The sequence below is a fragment of the Sebastes fasciatus genome, chromosome 9 (genome assembly GCF_043250625.1).
Source record: "Sebastes fasciatus isolate fSebFas1 chromosome 9, fSebFas1.pri, whole genome shotgun sequence".
Lineage (NCBI taxonomy): Eukaryota > Metazoa > Chordata > Actinopteri > Perciformes > Sebastidae > Sebastes > Sebastes fasciatus.
The window spans coordinates 10,208,346-10,222,941 of NC_133803.1; the positions used below are offsets into that span (position 1 = coordinate 10,208,346).

General features: G+C 38.2%; 1 long non-coding RNA gene across 2 annotated transcripts in view; it reads right to left on the reverse strand.

The window, feature by feature from the left end:
• Window positions 1-14,596, reverse strand: part of LOC141773850 (uncharacterized) — a 68,356-nt gene that overhangs the window by 52,040 nt on the left and 1,720 nt on the right. For both annotated transcript variants that reach the window (XR_012595194.1, XR_012595193.1), the window contains exons 2-3: window positions 6,203-6,309; window positions 5,120-5,263 (exon numbers count right to left, since the gene is read on the reverse strand). This is a non-coding gene — a long non-coding RNA (uncharacterized LOC141773850). The remainder of the gene's footprint in view (window positions 1-5,119; window positions 5,264-6,202; window positions 6,310-14,596) is intronic.

Below are 14,596 nucleotides of genomic sequence, written 5' to 3' on the forward strand. Positions count from 1 at the left end.
AATTCACAAGGCTCTGGTCGTCAGCAATGAAACAGCTCATGATAATGCACTTCATCCTGCAGTCAATCACCTTGCATGAAGCCGTTTAGTTTAAGCTACACTTTAAGATTAAAATGTTATTATAACCACTACTTTAGTATTAAATGTTGGAAGAAATTGGTTTAAACTAATGGAAAATATGCCATGAAACTCTGTTTGACCTTTAGCTGCTATAACAACTATTGAAAATAATTATTGGAAAACATGGGAATGGAAGAATTAAAGACTAAAAAAAATTAAAAGGCTTGAGAATAAATTTAACAGGCCTAATTTTACAGTTATTAATGGTTTCATAATTTGTCCCTTTATGTAATATGTATTATAAGGTTATAAATATATTAAAAACAATATATTTGCATGAGTTGCCAAACTATTACAATACATTTTTTCCTCCCAGTTTTTCAACTCTAACTCTTCCTTACTTCTTGAGAGGAGGGGAAAAAAAACCTGCACCTAATAGCAGGCTCATTGCTTCCTTGCCAGCTACCAGCCCCTGATTGCATTTCAGCCGAGAAGTAAATACTACATGCTCAGTTACCAGGTGAAATCAAGCAGGCAGATGTGTCTGCAGCCTCAGTAGACACTCGTTGGACCCTGCCTCTGTCTACCTGTGACACAGAGTTTCTAGCCAAGTCAGCTGCTGCTGATCCATGTTGCTGAGTAGGTATATATATATATATATATGTGGGTGTATGAGAGAGAGAGAGAGAGAGAGAGATGGAAAAAAACTAGGGAGAAGGTAAGAATAATTTAGTCGACTTTTTAAGAAATAGACATGGAATACAGATCAAAAGTCATGGGTTTGTAAGATTTTAAGTGACTGAATACAACTCCTTTTAAATCAATATAATAATAACTCAAAGTAATACCAATAACTGCAGATTTCTACCCACTGCAGAATCCATCAGGCCTGTTTGTTATGAAGAGCGCACAAAGGAAGGGAGCAGCAGAGGTATGTTTGCCAGAGAAGGGGTGAGAATACAATAGCCCTCCTTCCAAGGGTCTGTAACCATAGACTCTAATAAAGTCACTGCCTGCAAATAAAGAGCCACCGCGCAGCTCGCGTTACAACAACAAGGACGCCATTATACAACTCGGCTCGTGTTTTGAAGTACACCACCAAATGTTAGAGAGCAACAAACACAGCACAATGCACCTTATCTAATATTGATGACAAAGTAATACCCTATATTATTGTCATTTGTAAAACAGCTGATAATGCTTTTATATTATTGATGCTATAGTGTTGGATAGTTTCACGTTGATTCCTGCACTAAAAGCTGGTTCACTGACAAAGAATGACGGCGACTGGGTGTACTTTTACACCCATACCTGTCAGATCTGAATCATTTTATTATCCTTTACTGGTGTAATTTAAAGGTAAATTAAAAGAATTACCAACTAACAATGCTTTAGATTGTTGAAATGTAAATATTTGACCTTTAACATTTTTGAAAGAAGTAAAAGATCAGACTGTAAGAGACTGACTCAATGATTGGTTCATCTGTTTTGCAACCACCTGTCAGGGCATTGCAAAGAAATGGGCCACTACAGGGCTCAACAATAAGGAATGCCCGCCTGCCCGGGGCAAGTAAAATGCCACTTCGGACTAGTAGCTCTAGCCAATCACTTTCCCGATTGGGCATGATGTAAAAAAATAATTAAATACATAGTTTTATTACGGAGTTGATGATGGAAGTAGCTAAGGAGTTCCTTCCTTCTCATCTCTGTTGAAAAATGCACATGCGCAGTACCGATATGGCACTCACGAAAAAATGGCGGCGAGTAAAGACAAAGTTTATGAGCTGAAGTGCAAGCAAACACTTAAAATATCCTGGAAACAGGAGTTTAGTTGGGTGGTGTTAAAGGATGTGGGCGACACTCCAGATTAATTTTATTTAATTAAAAATTAAACATGACAATTTGTCTTTGTTGTTATTTGAGAACCACTAATAAATAAATTAGGGCTGTCAAAGTTAGCGCGATAATAACGAAAGTTCGTTTTAAAGCCACTAATTTCTTTAACGTAACTTGAGACTTTTAGGTTGTAGTGGACTCAGTTTTAAAGATAGAGTGAAGATACTGGTATCATATAAAACTAGAAAAACCTAAGGTATCTATTGGCGAAGGATGCTAAACAACGCTCCAAACTTGCGGAAAATTTTGGCGAGGAAAAGTTGGCATGGCCATTTTCAAAGGGGTCCCTTGACCTCTGACCTCAAGATATGTGAATGAAAATGGGTTCTATGGGTACCCACGAGTCTCCCCTTTACAGACATGCCCACTTTATAATAATCACATGCAGTTTGGGGCAAGTCATAGTCAAGTCAGCACACTGACACACTGACAGCTGTTGTTGCCTGTTGGGCTGCAGTTTGCCATGTTATGATTTGAGCAGATTTTTTTATGCTAAATGCAGTACCTGTGAGGGTTTCTGAACAATATTTGTCATTGTTTTGAGTTAACAATTGATTTCCAATAACAAATATATACATACATTTGTATAAAGCAGCATATTTGCCCACTGCCATGTTGATAAGAGTATTAAATACTTGACAAATCTCCCTTTAAGGTACATTTTGAACAGATAAAAAATGTGTGATTAATTTGCGATTCATCACGATTAACTATGGCCAATCATGCGATTAATCGCAATTAAATGTTTTAATCAATTGACAGCCCTAAAATATAACAATTTGTATAGGGGCGAGTAAAAATTGACCGGCTTGCCCGACCAGGCAAGTGAAAAAAAAAACATTAACGTTGAACCCTGCACTTTGCTATGCCACAAGGCTGACTTGAGTAGCATTGGTTGTTGACTTTAATGAAACTTTTTTCAAATTGAAATAAATGTTGATCAATAACCTGCAGCACATTTTAATATCAAATTATTAAAACAATAGTAAAGTAATCTGGTGTTTCTTTTAATAGTGTATATGACATCATAGCGAATACAACTCAACTAATAAAAAGTTAAGTACTAATGCAAACAGACTTGTTTGAGGTAAAACACTGAAATGTAACAGGGGGTGAATTTTCCCCTAAATGATAACTTTCCCTAATAAACACTTGTCTGCATTGTGTCAATAGCTGCATCCAGCCAAAGTTTGCAGGAGCCTCTCTTTGCAAATTTCAGGCCTCCCCGTTGCTTAAGGTTGTGACCCCTCTTTTTATTTTTCCCGGGGCTGTTGGGTTAATGAAGTAACAACAAACTGGGCCTGCGGCTAATTTGGAGTGGCACTTCCTGGCCCCTCCTGTCTCCACGAAGACGTATTTCATTTTCTCTTATCTCTGCCTCGGTCATGTGGCTTTCCGCATGGACGCCCATGTCTCCCCCAGTTGCGCGACTAATGGAAACTTCGTTAATGTCATTAATCTGCAGACCGGGACATGAACCAAACACGTTTAACCTTTCTGGGCAGGCCTCTGCCACCGAAGCTGTAGTGACTGTCCACACACTCTGTACTTGTGGCTCAGTGTGACGTGAAACGATACGAGATTCTCTTGTCCACATCAATTTAAGCCACTATAAAGCCACGTGGGACTAACATCAACAAGATATATATATAAAAAATAATCTTTGCAACATGTTTTTTAATTGGTCCGCTGATACCGAAGTTTCACCGGGAAAATGCTTGATAATGCGTTCTGAGGAGATTCCTGCATCTCTCAGTTTTCACTGAATATCTATCTTTTCTAATGAGCCTCACTTGACTGGACGGGTGTTTATAGATGACAGCACTCTCACTTCCACCATGCACATTTAAACAATGGTAATGTCAAAAGACTGCTTAATGACTAATCAGGTGGCTGTGATTCATGCCTCATTCAAAGCCCTTATTCACACATTCCAGCCGCTCCATGAATGGACACTCTCAGCCCCACATGTCATATACTTTCATTCATAAAGAAGAAAACAACGAGAGGGGAAGAGAGGTTGGGGGGGGGGAAAAAGGGAACCTCTCTTGTAGGATGGGTAACCCAGGGGACATTTTCTTTTGTGTGGCGCTCAGCTTATGGGGCCAAATGCCAGCAGGCTTACCTCCACACTGTCTGTCTGTGTGTGTCCCCCTTTTTCCCTTGCACACAGTAATTAGGAGGATCTTAATGGAGAGGGGGTTTATTAGTGTCTGAGGAAGGCTTTAAACGTCACTTTAATTAAGGGGGATTCGGCAGACAGCTTGTGTGGCGATGTCACCCATTTTATAAAATCCTTGTTTGGGCACAACAGGAAAATAGAAGTGGGTCTTTAAAAGGAAGGGGGAAAAAAGCTTTTCCAGAGGAAGGCCGTCTAGACCTGCGGTCAGAGGCAGAATAGATAGTCTGACCCTGGCTGAGCATTAAGATGACGGTCATTATCCGCCGAAGAAATTCCACATGTGTGCATGCAGGGAGAAAACGACCCCCCACCCCTCAAGAAAAAAATAAATCAGCCAAACAAACCGCCCACCCCTCTGAAACTGTTAAAAGATAACCTCACTGCTAAAATTTTTGGGGGGGATTAATTTATTCTCAGCATATCCTATGGCCATTCATGCAGGATATAAAATCCTAGATTATTTCCTGCTTGGTTAACCCGCATCCGGCCAGTCCCTCTCACAAAGCCATTCTAATGTTGCCATTAGTTATGCTCCTCTGGTGGCCAAAAGATTGATCCCGGAGACTTGGAATCCAATAAGTGTGTACATGAATGGCAGAGGGAGATAACACGTTTCCCACAGATAGCGCGAGGGGACGATCGGTGCTGAAACACGATTGGTAAAAGATGAATAATGATATAATATTTGTAAATAACCTCAACATTAAATTCTTCAATGGGCTTTTATTTGACCTTTTTTTATTTTGATGTTATGTTTATTATATTATTCACTCTTTTCAGAACACCAATATTAGTAGGTTTCTCTTTTTCTCTAGCTGTTTGACAAAAACTGATGTGGCAGGTGTGTTGTAAATTTAAATTTTACATTTTATTAGATTTCATTTGATGAGGGAAAAGAGAAGGGAAAATTAAGGGGAAGTTTCTCAGTAAAAAAAAAGAAAAAAAAGAAAAGGAAACGACCACAAGACAAAATGTACTCACTCATAAACGCTGCTGTTGTCGCAGACATCATGGGGCTATAAAAGTCGAGTCTTCCACAATAACTGCAGCTGCTGGGAGCCTACAGAGGGGATCTGATAATGGGCCTGAGGGGAAACGACGACGTGCTCAGGGACCAGGGATTGTCTGGAAGACAGATAAGAAGACACAGGAACAGGTTATCAGCTAGTTTATGAGGTGTCACTCTGCTCAAACACTCACCTGTTCTGCAGGAAAATCATCACAAACAGGCGTCCCATTAATTCATGCAGGGATCTCGCTGTTATGGATCATATAAATGTAAATATCATTTACACCTTTTTATACCAGGTCTCATACATAATGTTTAGATTATTTTATACAGAATTAGCTCTATTTTGTTAAAAGAAAAAAAAAGTATTTGACATAAAAACATATTTTGGTTATACTTTATTTGCATGATGTGTTTGCAAAGAAAAAACTAAAACGGTACCTACATTCAGACACATAACTGACACAACTATAAGACTTAATACATCAGGATTTGCACTGTAAACCCATGTGACATTCTGGTTTCAGCCAGTGTGTAAACTGAGAAAAAGCATCACGTCTAACATGTAAGAAAATTGATGCTGTGCTTCAAAACAAGTGAAAACAACTCAGAGCAGTGACTCAAGGGGAATACAGTACGTCCACCCAGAGCAGTTTTTTTATTATTATTATAGTCTAACAATGTTATAAGAAGACATTGTCAAAGTTAAATGGCTCGATTTTTTACTTGTCACTTCAAGATATATAGATACATGGTCCAACTCTGACTGGATTAGTCAGCTGTCACAATGCACTTAGACAAACTCCTTAATTGGCGCCAATCATTCAACAATGCAGTGATTTTGCTGTTATATAAGGCCTGAAAAACACTGAAAAACATACAAGCATGGAAATACAATCTGTTTCTAACTTGACATAACGTGCCTGAAATCCATTTTCATAATCTTATACAAAGAAATGAATTTGTTTCATGCTTTGAGTGGACAATACTGTTGAGCAGTGAGGAGGAATTAGCTGAAAGAGCAGCTTGACTGACTGAGATAAATGGCATCTGACCTGGGAGTACATAGAGGTGATGTGCCTTGTGGCGCTGCTGGACAGGTACTCTCAAAACACTTCCTGTGTAGGTGGAGAACAGTGGCGTCACCTCACCCCGGGCCATTCTGAAAGAAAGTCATAACACAAAGCTTTTGTTGGCAATGAATTTCAACGGCCGAGACGCCAACCTTTTATACTCTCTATGAATGCTATTATACTTGTTTACTTTGTTTTAAATTACACACACTGCTTCATTCGCTCATACAAAGCCGACAGAATAAAAGACTAGTTTTAGTGCAAAGAGAAATTGCATTTTCCACAATGAAATCACTCTAAAACAACAAAGAAACTATGCCAATTTCTCTTTTCCAGTGACTTCTTCCACGCATGATAACGATCACCACATCATGAATAATTAAAGAGTAGTTTTTGTTATCATCTTTAAGCAGCTTGCCCCTGTACACCAACGCACAGGGAAATGTATGCTTACTGAAATGTTTAATTGCAAAATATTCCTAAAAACTTCCTTTACTTTTACACTAAATAACATAGTTACATGTCATGCCTCAATGTGCAGAATACGAAACCACTAAATCAGAGAGAAATGTTCCTTTCCATGAGAAAGAAAAAAAACAACAACAAAAAAAACCGCAGCCCAACTGTAGACTGCTCAACTGCATGGGTACATTCTCCAGATTTTTTTTTATCATTATGCTTTCACCCACATAAATGATCAAAACAAATGACAATCTCTGTGCAAAGAAGAGACGGAGCCCACAAAAGGGAGTCTGACAGCCATTTCCACAACAGATGTTTTTACAGAGGGGTGTCTTCTCTCCGCTGAGCAGTCTCACACATGAGAGACCCCCAAAAGCTTCAGAGAAACGTCCAGAAAACCAACATGTAAATTTGTAACTGCCATGTCTCAGACTAGCGGGCCCACGCCAATTTTATTTCTTCAGTAAAAAAAACAAGGGAAAACAAGAAATTGGTAGTGCTCAAATATACATATCAGTTTGGATGATTTAAAAAAGGCGGAGGAAGAAGAATTAGAGCTTCGATATCAGAAAAAAGACAGCAGACAACATCGTTATGTGTTATCATGAAAAGATAAGTCCCTATTGATCCAGGTTGTGGGCAAAAGGCTGCACTATTGACAGGAAGACGGAATATGTCGGAGGGGCAATATTTCATACATTTGGCCTGTTCACTCCATCACTGTGAGAGGGTGTTTTTCTGGGCTGTATATAATAACACGTGTGCTCTTTATTTCCTTCAGATCAATGGTAATGCGAGGGGGGCCACACAAGATGGATGCCACGGGCAGGTTAACCTATCGACTGCTCAACAGAGACACACAGACCAAGACAAGGGAGACCAACCCATTCACTGAGATGAACCTGAGCTAGTTGTGTTTCAAATCGGCCTACTTATTGCACCCGATTGTTGTGCCTTATTATGCCTAACAATCACTTTCTTTTACTGCAAAACTGCAAATATCTAACATCTTACATTGTTTGCTTTCATAGATTTACTGTATATTAGAGCTGCAACGATTAATCCATTAGTTGTCAACTATTAAAGTAATCGCCAACTATTTTGATAATCGATTAATCAGTTTTTAGTCATTTTTAAAGAAAAACAGTCAAAATTCTCTGCTTCCAGCTTCTTAAATGTGAATATTTTCTGGTTTATTTCCTCCTCTATGACAGTAAACTGAATATCGTTGAGTTGTGGACAAAACAAGACATTTGAGGACGTCGTCTTGGGCTTTGGGAAACGGCAACTTATCGATTAATCAGGAAAATACTCGACAGATTCATCGATAGTTGCAGCCCTACTGTATATTCATCCAGTGTATGTTTAAATTTCTATTTGCATTAAATATAAGAACTTGTTCAATTTGATTTGAGACATGTTTTTGCACGCTTCATGGTCTACACCCTCCACTCTTGGGAGTTGAAGTGGAGGGGAAAAGTGGCAACGGGCTGCCTGGTGACCACTTCCTGGGGATGGTACAGGAGGCAGACGGGAGGGCAGGCTCACCCACACAGGTGGCCCGGATCTGGATCAGGTCAGCCACGCCCTCGGACAACCGGCCAGCTAATCTCACGCCCATGCTCCGAGTCCCTTCAAGTCACTAACCTGCAGCTCTTTGTAAATTAAAAAAGGATAAAAATTAATCAAAAACATGCCAACTTTGATTTCACAAGTGTTGTTAATACTGTACTTGTGTAAAAAAAATCGACACAATAACCCTTTGAATCACCTTGAAAATCAAGCAGAGAGAGGTGAAGTGATTAGTAAGTCTTAGATTTGATTAAAGATGGGTTATGATTGTAAAGGAGGCCTCATATTGTAAAAGTTTCAATTAATTAAACTGTACTGTGCTTGAATTCACTCTGTAAATGCACCTTTTGTAATGCTTTGGAACAGAAGTGTTTAAACATTTTAACAAATTCTCTCTCCAAATAATGTGCTGATCCCATCTCTGCTGCACAGGTGATTCAACGGAAATTATCAGCCTTTCTATTGTGGATGCAATGCCACACACTCGCTAAGAAAATACAATAAAATCTAAATATGAAGTCACTCTGGCTGAACTGCAAATCGAACGCTAATAGAATAATACTGTTCCGACAGACAGCTCCGAGCATTATTGTCTAAAGTTGGGTAAAGGGTAATTAATTTGGCAGGAAATCATTCAGTGTTTTGGTGACTCTGATGAGAATTGTAATCTTTTTTTCTTTTTTTTTGCTCAGACATCCCCCCCCCCTCAGCCAACCCCCAGTCCCCATTGTCTGTGTGAAAATGGAAATCTGTGCCACCAGTACAATATCCACATTATGTGCCCTGCCTCGACATTGTTGCATGACATGCTTGATTGTACCCTGGCATATAGGAACGGAAATGTGTAAACATACCATTAGCACATATTAAGGTTTGTCCTCCACTTACATTAACGTGTAAAGTATGAGTTTAGAAGTTTTTACATTATTTCTTCCACGTTTGAATAAAATATTTGTAGAACGGTCTTGTTCTTATGCCCTAAAAGCAGAAGCAATGCATTCATTTCCAAATTTGTGTCCCTTCGTATAAGAGCTTTGAATAAACTGAACCTGTCCATTTCAAACTTACATTAAATACATTTTATAAGAATATGCAAACATATTTAATCATCTATTTTACTATCACACAGATGCACAAAACAATCGGTTCTGTCACACTGTTTTAACTCAACCATTCTACTTGTTTGTGCCTCCCTCTATGGCAATTTTTATTAATAACACTGCTTGAGGCGCATTATGCTCCTTGTTATTATTGAAGGTATATGACATTTGTATACATTGATTTGACTTATTGTGTGTGTTTATATGTTATACAGTGATTATACAGCTGAATGTCTGTGTGTCTCTCAGGATGTTTGTTTCATGTGATACTTTTTGGGGAGGAGTGACCACGACAAAGCAGCCAAAAGATGGTTTAACCTTCATCATGAAGTGGTTCTATCTTTTAAGTGAGGCTAATTTCACCTGAGAGATATGTGTCCTCATCTTAGTGAGAGAAAATCTGAAATTTCCTCTTTTGCAAGGTGTTATTATGCAGTAATTTAAACATTGATTGGATAAGTGCATCACTGGCTGAGGATGCTTGGCAAGTAAATGTGTCTCGCTTTCTCACTCACACAAAAGCATGGGCTGCTTAACCACCGCATGCACAAAGATGTGAAGTTCTTGCTCAAAAAAGAAAATGAGAAACCAGGAAAAATGACCTGAACTCCACTTACAACTAGAGCTGCAACGATTAATCGATTAGTAGTCGACTATTCAATTAATCGACAACTGTTTTGATAATCGGTTTGAGTATTATTATTTTTTTTAAAGAAATAAAAGTCTAAATTTTCTGATTGCAGCTTCTTAAATGTGAATATTTTCTGGTTTCTTTACTCCTCCATGACAGTAAACTTGATATCTTTGAGTTGTGGAAAAAAACAGACATTTGAGGACGTCGTCGTGGGCTTTGGGGAAGTCTGATCGACATTTTTTGAGATTTTAAAGACAAAACCACTAATCGATTAATCAAGAAAATAATCGTCAGATTAATCAACAATGAAAATAATCCTTAGTTGCAGCCCTTCTCACAAGTTCTGTCTTTTAAGGTTAAAGTGTGTTAGAGATTGAATAGGGCTGTTTTGAAAACAACAGTAAGATTATTTAATCCCCAAGAGACGCTATAAACTATTGTGGATCTGATATTGGCAGTAAATCTCTTTTGTTTTGTTTCTACTGCTGGAAGGTGTGAAGAGTAAACCATCTCTCAGGGACGTGGCTGAGGTCCTGCTGTCACTAATGACTCAATGCTGCCACCTTGTGTTGGAACACCTTTTACTTTTTAAAAAAGAAGAAAAAAAGAAGCCCCAGTTTCAGCTTTAGTAGGTCTGTCAGTATGAGTTAATATTTACCACTGAATTCTGTATTGAAGAAGATAAAAAACATGAATACCATTACCAAGAAGAAGTTTATTCAAGTGTGCAATTAGTATACTTTTATTAAATTTAAAATAAGAGAGTATACTTTTACTTTACTATACTTTTACTTTTTATGTACTTATCAGAGATATACTTAACAAAAGTATGCTTAAGTTTACTTATCTTATACAGAAAGTATACAGAAAAGTTTTACTTGGCTTATACTTGTACTTAATCTTTTGATCGAGATATATTTTATAAAAGTATAATTAAGTATTCTTGCCTTATAGGCCTACAGAAAGGTCAATACTTGGCATGTAGTTGTGCTTACTTTTTGATAGAGTAGCCTATTAAAGTGTGTAAGAGTTTGTAAAATTTACTTCATTCATCAAGATTTTTGTAAGTTTTGGAATTCTTCGTTCACCGTGGAGGCATGCAAACAAATTGTATAAATTTTTTTATCATCATAAAACGTCAAGTCAAATAGCATAAGGAGCAAGTCTCTTTATGTCATACATAAATCATTGGCTAAGTATCAGTATACCTATAGTATAGTTTAGTACAAAATAAAACTCAGATGTTAACTAGTAGTGTACTTTTCAGTGTTTACTATTCTTATACTTAACGCATACTTAAAAGTATACTTTTAAAAACCAAAAAGTGGGCCAATTTAGTTCAAAAAAGTATTGAAGTAAAATGCTTACAATTACTAGTACATTGATATTAGCATACTTACTACATAAAGTATACTTGGGGATAATATACTCAAACTTTATTTAAGTATACTTCATAAAATAAATGTTGATGTATGCTACTTTTTCGTAAGGCTATTGAGGATCCATGGTGGCTTTCAGATCATTATTGTTTGGGGCTAAATGTGATAGTGCAGTTAAGAATTGGCTTTGTATGTAAAAGTGTAAACAAATGTTGCCTGGAGCTTGAGTCTGTACAATTTTAATACAAGTGTGAACATAATGTTCCACTATTTTGATGCTCCTGAGTGTTATGTGAGTGTTAGTGTGTGTTTGCAGGCTGCTCTCAGTGTCAGATGTTAACACACGGGGAGAAAACCGAGATGCTCTCCTTTGCTGTAGATTTTACACGCTCTCCTCCGATACCTCAGCCCCACCTGTCTAGCCATGAGCTCAGGGTTGAAACGGAGTTCAGCCAAGTTGAGAATTGTTCTTGCTTGTTTTATCAGCAGCGTGTACCATATTTCCCCCCATGAAATACTACTGCCGGCAAGAGATACCGCCAAGGGAGTAGGGGAACAATTGAATGGGCATTAATGATTTACAGGTACATATCTGCTATAATACCAACACAGGCGGAGGTAACTGAGAGCAGGATCTGATGACATCATTGATGTTGCCTCAGATAACACCTTGATCATCAACTATGTATGGATCTGGCAAAAGATATAAGATAATGTCCAAGTGAGAGTAGACTATTTACTGGCCTTAATGTAGGCTAGACCAATGTTCAGACACTGAGTCTGGGAAGGTGGGTCACAGAAAGCTTCACATTTATTGAGGAGAAAGTCTGAACCAAACATGTTAGCTGTATATTTAACCTTCTGAGACCAGCAATCCCGACCAACTTTACTGTCTTTCAGAGGCTGTAGCAGGGTCAGTTTTAGAGCTGAAGTGAAGATACAACTATCATATGAAACTAGAAAAAAATATAAGGAATCCATTGGTAACAACCTTGCCATGCTTGTCGGGAAGGAGGCTAAATAACGCTTCAAAGTTAGGCTACATTTTGGAGAGGAAAAACTGGCATGGCCATTTTAAAATGGGTCTCTTGACCTCTGACCTCAAAATATGTGAATGAAAATGGGTTCTATGGGTACCCACAAGTTTCCCCTTTACAGACATGCCCGCTTTATGATAATCACATGCAGTTTGGGGCAAAAGCAATGCAGTTTTTTTAATGCAGTATAAGAAATTCTAAAAATGTGTTTGAATATTTCTGCATACTGGGGTCCCTAAACAGTCTTGGAGTTACATACGTTTGGTATCACTGTAAAGCTGGGACTCTTGTGGATCCAATGAGCCCAGTTGTATTCATGTGTGATGATGTTACTCCCCATAGTAGCAATTTCATTGTAGTGAGACCCTTTTTTAAATTTGACCTCACTGTATAAAATGACCTGTGGTGACCTCTAGGATAATCACAGCTTTCATGAAACTTTACAGCCACAAACTAAAGAGACCTAGAGCATTCAGAAGATGGATGGCTTTCCTAGGTAGACTGACAATAAGGAAGTTTCTGAGCAGTTTACACAACAGAAGTGCACGCCATCCAATCGCCAATAAATGCAATTCTTGCAGAAATCTCCAAATGTCAAAGGTTTTTGATATCAAATCACAGCATGGCTTTTTCTATGGTGTTCCTCAAGGTCTTGGTATGTTAATGTGGTATTTTGGAAGGAATATTGATCAGTTTTATCAATTCTCCAGTGGTAAAAAATGGTTAGATTTAGCACCAAATCTGTGTATAAAATGTTATCAGCCCAAAACTTGCTGCAACAACTTATGAGACATAACAGAGCATGGGAATGGTCATCATATACTTCTATCATAATGTTCTCAACCCTTATACACTCTCATAATTTATTTTAACTAATTCATTCATTCATTCATGTTTATTTCTGATTTATGACAAGAACAATTTTACACACAATGCTGCATCTCAAAATAATCTTCAGGTTCCCAGCTTTCAGGTGATGTACACCACTTCTATGTGACATCTACTGTTGACCTGCTATCTCCCCCTAAAGACGCCCTCTACCCCTCTAAAAAAGACTTAAACGGGTCTATTGTGGGTGTCAGGGGGTTAATTGTAAAAGCCTAGGTCTAATATTTAAAATAAAAACTAGTATACAGCGGGTAAAATAAGTATTGAACACGTCACCATTTTTCTCAGTAAATATATTTCCAAAGGTGCTATTGACATGACATTTTTACCAGATGTTGGTAACAACCCGAGTAATCTATACATACAAAGAAACCAAAACAAACAAGTTAAGAAATTAAGTGATGTGTAATAATGCAAAATGACACATGGAAAAAGTATTGAACACATGAAGAAAGGGAGGTGCAAAAAGGCATGGAAAGCCAAGACAACAGTTGAAATCTATCAGTAATTAGAAAGCAATCCGACCCCGTGTCAGTGCAAATTAATATCAGCTGGTTCAATCCCAACTGATGGCCTATAAAAAGGTGTCTCATTACCAAGGTGTCACACAAGAAACATCTCATGATGGGTAAAAGCAAAGAGCTCTTTCAAGACCTCTGCAACCTTATTGTTGCAAAACATACTGATAGCATTGGTTACAGATGCATTTCTAAACTTTTGAATGTTCCAGTGAGCACTGTTGGGGCCATAATCCGGATGTGGAAAGAACATCATTTCACCAAAACTGGCCACGACCAGGTGCTCCTCGCAAGATTTCTGACAGAGGAGTGAAAAGAATTATCAGAAGAGTTGTCCAAGAGCCAAGGACCACTTGTGGAGAGCTTCAGAAAGACCTGGAATTAACAGGTACAATTGTTTCAAAGAAATCAATAAGTAATGCACTCAACCGTCATGGCCTGTATGCACGCTCACCACGCAAGACTCCATTGCTAAAGGAAAAGCATGTTGAAGCTTGTTTAAAGTTTGCTGCACAACATTTGGACAAGCCTGTGAAATACTGGGAGAATATAGTCTGGTCAGATGAGAGCAAAGTTTAACTCTTTGGATGCCATAATACACACCATGTTTGGAGGACAAATGGCACTGCACATCACCCTAAAAACACCATACCAACAGTGAAGTTTGGAGGTGGGAACATCATGGTGTGGGGCTGCTTTTCAGCATACGATACTGGCAAACTTCACATAATTGAAGGCAGGATGAATGGAAAAATGTACCAGGATGATGAAGATGAAACGAGGGTG